This window comes from Nuphar pumila, chromosome 10 (assembly GCF_984573655.1).
Source record: "Nuphar pumila chromosome 10, dmNupPumi1.hap1.1, whole genome shotgun sequence".
In the NCBI taxonomy this organism is placed as follows: domain Eukaryota; kingdom Viridiplantae; phylum Streptophyta; class Magnoliopsida; order Nymphaeales; family Nymphaeaceae; genus Nuphar; species Nuphar pumila.
The window spans coordinates 41,571,330-41,577,976 of NC_143258.1; the positions used below are offsets into that span (position 1 = coordinate 41,571,330).

The 6,647-nt window shown below is 36.7% G+C and overlaps 2 non-coding genes across 2 annotated transcripts; both read left to right on the forward strand.

Annotated features, from left to right (window-relative positions):
* Window positions 1-4,218: 4,218 nt before the first annotated feature.
* On the forward strand, window positions 4,219-4,415 carry LOC149826727 (U2 spliceosomal RNA). Its single transcript, XR_016435817.1, has one exon. It is a non-coding gene; the product is annotated as a U2 spliceosomal RNA (small nuclear RNA).
* Window positions 4,416-6,085: 1,670 nt separating this feature from the next.
* LOC149826728 (U5 spliceosomal RNA) lies at window positions 6,086-6,203 on the forward strand. The gene has a single exon (XR_016435810.1). It is a non-coding gene; the product is annotated as a U5 spliceosomal RNA (small nuclear RNA).
* The last annotated feature ends 444 nt before the right edge of the window (window positions 6,204-6,647 follow it).

Sequence of the window (6,647 nt, forward strand, 5' to 3'; positions counted from 1 at the left end):
CTCAAAACCCACAACTTAATCAAATGAAGAAAAATAAGTAGGAAACTTAGGTAGTTTTAAGATATAATCCCAATAATCCCCATGTGGATTAAAACTATAAGAAGAGGTCGCAAGAAGCAATTCGCAAAGTGTATAATTGAGGGTACCTTTTGGATTTAAACCCCTATGTTAGTGTTACTTAGTCTTAGTTGGTTTGAGATTTCAATGACGTTAGTTTTGAATTGAGAATCCTAATTGACTTTCTAGACAATGTAACAAACACTTTCAATTTAGGTGGTCAAAAGTGTGTCTATCAATATATAAAGGCCGCACATTAAGAGTCATGTGTTGTATCTTAGTTTTATGAGTGCTTTAAAGACAAAGTTCAAAGTCTCATATAAGGCAACCCCTACCTTTATACTCACATAGATAAGTCCATCAAGGGTGTAAACTTGTTCGAAACAAACCCAACTATAAGGCATATGGATCTTATTAAGAGTTCAACTCGAATCAAGCTATGTATGCAAGTTTCAAGCACTTGACATCAAGAATGAAAAAATTATTAAGTGTTCAATTTAGTTACTAAGAGACTTGTTCTTTCATTAAACCACTCGACATAGTTTGACCATTATCATGTGGTTGTGTTCCCATCAATGATGTTTGCCTTTATAGACTTTAACTCAATTTTTCTTGATGTCTTAAATATAATATCTCGAGAAAATCTTTTTGTCGACGGATCTGATAAGTTTTTACATATTCAATTGAGATTACTTTTTGCTTGAGTAAATTATTCACATAATTATGCTTTAGACTTATATGCCTAACTTTTTCACAAAAAATATTATTTTTTGCTTTATATATAGTTGTTTGACTATCACAATGCATAACTATCGAGGGTACAAACTTATCTCTTAATGACATCTTCATTAAGGGATTTTTTAGCCACTCAGCTTTGATACTGGCTGATGCTAGTTCTATCAATTCTATTTTCATTGTAGAATGGGTTATCATAATTAGTTTCTTGAATCTTCAAGCAATTACTTCACATTTATGGGTAAATATCCAACCACTTGTGGATAATAATTTATTGAAATAAGAAATCCAATTTGTATCATTGTACCCTTCAAGTACAATGGGTTCTCTCTCATAAAATCTTTCATATTCTAAAGTTTCTCTTAAGTACTTCAGGACTTGATATATTGCATTTCAATGCGCTTGTCCTGAATTACTAGTTTATCAACTCAGCTCACTCATGCTAAATGTTATGTTTGGTTTAGTTCTTAACACTAGGATCGACAACTTGCACATATGAGGCTGCCAATAATACTTGCATAATCTAACTGGGATATACTTTTTTCAGTATTAATCGACAACTTAACACTATGATCAATCGGAGTAGCAACATTATTATAATTATACTGATTATATTTTCTAATTATTTTCTCAAAATAGTGGGATTGAGTTAATCCATAATCATTTTCATGTCTAATAAGTTCAATACCAAGTATAACATCAACTAAACTCATGTCGAACTTAGATGAAATAAAGCTTTGGATATTATTTATGCATTCTACATTATAACTCATGATTAACATACCATCCACATAGAGATAAATAATTATAACATTATTATCTTTTATTTTGCTATATATGCATTTATCAAAGTTATGAATTTTAAAACCATATTAAATGATTACTTTATCAAATTTCTCATGTCATTGTTTAAGTGATTGTTTTAAACCATACAATGACCTTAAGAGATTGCAAACTTTCTTTTCTTGATCGGGTGTTATAAACGATTGTTTAGGTGATTATTTTAATCCATACAATGACCTTAAGAGATTGCAAACTTTCATTTTTTTGACCTGGTGTTATATAACCTTCCAGTTGTTGCATATAAATTTTGTTCTTCTAAGACACCATTCAAAAAGGCAATTTTGACATCCATTTGATGAATTTTAAAATTGTAAATTAATGCAAAAACAACTATTATTCTAACTCATGAAATCCTACTTCGAGGAGTATAGGTGTCAAAATAATCGAATTCAGGTTTCTGTTGGAAACCTTTAGCTACAAGTCTAGCATTAAAGTTTTCAATAGAGTCATTAGTTCAAATTTTTCTTTTGAAAATGCATTTGCGTCCCAAGGGTTTAAAACTAGATGATAAATCAACCAAAAATTGGGTTTTATCTGAATTAATCATAAATACCTCACTAACTACAGTCACCAAGTCGTCATCAAGTTTACTAGATTTATTGTTTTAAAAATCCTTTCGGGGTCGGCATTTTCTTGCATAGTGACCCGATTTTTCATAAGTATAGCAGAAAACATTTTTCTCTTTTGAGCATTGAATATGAATTTCTTGTTTTTATCTCTAAGTCTGAGTTTGAACTTTAGTTGGCATTCAACCATGTTCATCTTAACACAAACCTCTTTTACTTTAGTTTTTTTATCTCTAGATCGAGCTTCCTCATCCATTTTAGTATGTCAAATAAGTTTTCTAAAGGTAAACTTCATTCTTATATTTTAATTCATTTCGATAATCTTTCCAATATAAGGGCAATCTATAAATAATTGCATCCACCTTAAATGATTCATCAAGGTTCATACCCTCGTACTTGATTTGATTAGCCAAGATCTGCATCTCATGGACTTAGGGTAGTTGTGACTCATCATCAAAGAATTTAAAATTTGTATACTTGTTAACTAAAAACTCATAATTTTTTGCATCATCTAATTTATACTTTCTTTCAAGTGCTTTCCACGACCTCTTTGCAGTGTTGACTTCTCACTAGAGGTCGAATAGAGTGTTGGAGAGTGTATAAAGTCATCATGCTTTTACTTTCGTCTCTTGCAGTTTTCAACAATTGTTTCGTCATCCCTTTCTTTAGGACAATCCTTCGTGAGTACGTACACTATATTTGCAATGATGAGAAACATGAGCACCTTGTGCTGTCATCATTTAAAATTGGTGCCACTGAATTGGGAAGCTTTTGATTTCCAGCCTTTGCAGTTGCTGTTTTGCATAACTATCGCTGACAATTATGGAAACTTTTACCTGATTTAGTGGGTATGGCAACTAAGATTAAACCAGTGAGCTCGGATCAGGCACGTGTAAATGCGTTGTCTTTCAAGCCATAACTGCCACACTTAGGATCAAGTCCTCGATGCAATGGATACTCGTGCGACTATGCTCTCAGGATACAACCGACCTTTCATTGTCCTTGTTCTTTAGTGAAATATCAGTTCAAATAAAATAAACCAAAAAATAAATTACGTATTTATAAAAAAAATATGTAAACTGCAGTCTTTTCCCATTAATTTGCGGTAAATATCACAACAAAATCATGATATTTTGCTATGTGATAATATCATGATATTTTGAAAGTATTGTGTGATATTTTGACCATTTAAAATGTCCACCAAAATATGGCTACTTTCTCTGCAATCTTTTTTGAAGTATTAGGAATATTTGTCACTATGGGAAAACCTGATTTTATATGGTGATACCGGATCTTGTATTGAAAAACTGATGGAAACAAGCAATTACGTAAAAACCTATGACATGGATAATATTCAATCTAAGAGTTGAATGGAGGTCAAATAAAAGGTTCAACCCAGTGGTACCACTTAAATCTGAACCCAAACCGACTCAACATTCAGTTTTTTTTTTTTTTTACTCAGAAAAACCACCCCAGTGTAAAACTAAGGGCTTACCCGTCGACTCACAGAGTCGCCAAGCTTCGGCTTCCACAGGGGGTGATCACACCCATGGGGATTTGAACCTAGGCTGCCCGTCAAACGCAACATTGAGTTTTTATTTGAAGATATGTTTTAGAAAACTACATTAGATTTGGGTCGGATGTCCGACCGAATGCAATCCATCCGCACCTCTAACCTCATGAAAATGATGCAACACCTAAAATGAGCCCAAAAGAAAAAAAAACATATCAAATGCAGCTCGATCTGTGGATCTACAATATGACCATCATCTGATCTTTGCATTTAATGGTTCCGGGCAAGGGTTACCCATACGGGCTCGTCTATACAGTACATACCTATCATCATCATGTTTTTTTGATGATGAGGAATGGTTGCCCAAGAGAGGAAAACCATGGGTGGGTGTTTGTGCTCGGTGGTAGAATATGAGACTTCGATTTTAGTCCCATATCGATGAAGAGAGCGGAGTGAGAGGGGGTGAAGGGTGTATAAAGTGAGGTTGAGAGGAATGTTCAAATCATACCTTTCTCGGCCTTTTGGCTAAGATCAAGTGTAGTATCTGTTCTTATCAGTTTAATATCTGATATGTGGTCCATGTGACCACACGATATTAAATTAATTTCTTTTAGGGGAAGGTGCCACCACAGTAGCTTGCTACTGGGCCCTTCGAGCGTCGCCCTTGCGTTGCACTACTGCACGGGCCTGGCGCACCCCTACCAATCTCTAATGCTAAAATTTTATTAGTTTATCGATTGTGGTGTTTCATTTTCGGTAATGGAAGACGTGAAAACCGGTTGGATTCATGCTGGGTCGTGGATCAGATCTCCACAATTTATTCTATAAAAAACTTTGAAGATGTGTTTGATTGGATTGGTATGTGTCTTTTAGGATTGTGATATATGATCCTGTGATGGTTTCAACTCTTAAGGACTTCGATGGGAAAATAAAATTTGAAACTTGGTGGAACAACTTCTTCAACACACTTACTGAAAATATTGACTAAAAAGTCTAAAACACACAAAGTCTGATCTGATAAGAATGAATCTGATCCATAGATTGGATCTTGTTGCATGATCTGTATAAGAAATTCAGGCTGGAGGTCCAACCAAACCTGACCCATTCACTACTTGGACTGAAAGGGCTCGGCAAGATCCGCCTCAGCCCAATAAGTCCTGTGCCCAGCTCAAACCCTACAAGAGTCTGGCTGTCTTTTGCGAGGCTGAGGCCCGGTCAGGCCTGTCAAGCCATAAACAAGGCTTGGTCAAGCTAGGATGGGGTGACCCGATGTCCACCAAAGAATTCCAAGGATCATGTTCAGCAACACTTGAAACATTTATACCAACAGGCTCCGCTTGATTGGTAGGAGCAACTAGTGCACCTCACCTTGTGTTGGGACGTTGCAGGTTCAAAACCCAATGGTATAATTGTATAACTGGTAGTGGTCTGCCTAACCACCCAGCTTGCCTTTCAAGAATAAAAATGAAACATTTATGGTAATTTTCATTAAGCCATGTTGTTACATGCATCTTGAACCCAAACCCGAAACAAATGACGGCTAACCTGCTTTGTACTTGAACCGATTAACACATACGGGTCTAATTTTTATACCCAGTTAAAAAATGGGTCTACTTAAGACCTGGCCCATTTGCATCCCAACCCGCTAAAACCCATATGGGTCCACAATTTTCAGCCATACCCACACTGGACGAAAATCAAGCTGGATCGGTTCCAGATCTATTTAGATCCAATTAAAATAGGTTGACTTCAGCTGAACTCCAATCCACCCCTTGATTTTTGGATATGGTCCAATAAATAATCGGTCTTGATATTCGTCTTGGCCAACCATATTTTCAGATCATGCTGGATCGGTACAAGGATCTATGGCAGTATGTTCAAGTAGGATCCAGTTCCGGGTCCAGGTGAAGGTAGCCCTGTTCATGAACTTGGCCTAGTTCCTGTTCGGACCTACTTACACCTTGAGTGCCGGACCTACTTGTGCCCCTATGTAAGGCATCAAGCCCTTGGGCTGCTCACCATGCCCAAACAAGCAGACCCCGAACATGTCAAACTAAAGACTGGGCTGTCCCAGTTTTAGGAGTAAACCTAGAAAGTGGAGCATCACCCGAACCATGGAAGCTCAGTTTCAGGTCCAAACCGAGCTCAACGATAGAGGCTCTGTTCCTGAGACCAATGTGACGCGGCTTAGACGAGCAACAGAGATGGTAGGACTGGAGGAGTTGAAACCGCATACGAGGGAACGTTGTAGTCTGTTCTGTTGGGTCGTTTCAACAAATGAATGTGTTAGTCCCATATCGATCAGAGAGAGATGTTGGTGGCCAAGTCTCTTGTATATAAAGGGGTGGGATGCAACCCTTTAAAATCACGCAGCCGCGTGGTGAGCACAGAGCGAACTATTCTTTCGCCTTTTACTAAAGAATACCGTGTGCTCGCCACTTAAAAACGGCATACGCCTATTTTTGGAGGGCGTTTCCCTCAAGGGAAAACCCTATCAATGTTCTTGATTTAAATTCTTTGCTTCGATCGGGCTATGGTTTTTTGTCATGTTTTATCGTGTCCAAACTTGTCTCGAGTCTCTTTAATGATGTTTTCACTTGGTACGGACGGCTCCTTTGTTTGGATATTGAAAGACAGGAGGTGAAAACCGATTTGTTATAGGTTGGGTCGTGGATTGGATCTTCTTTCTGGATCCCATGACACCTTGGAAGTTATTGGATTTAATTGGCCCGTAATCCTCCCCCGTAAGTGCTTTAATTGGCAAATAGTGATTAATCAGCCTCGACCATCCTCATCATTTACATTCTTTGAAAAATCATGATTAATCACCACAAAAAAAATCGTCATTTACATTTTAAGAATAAAATAATTAGAACTAAAATTATTATAAAAAAAGAGTTCGATAACACAAAACAACAATTTTGAGTCTAAAC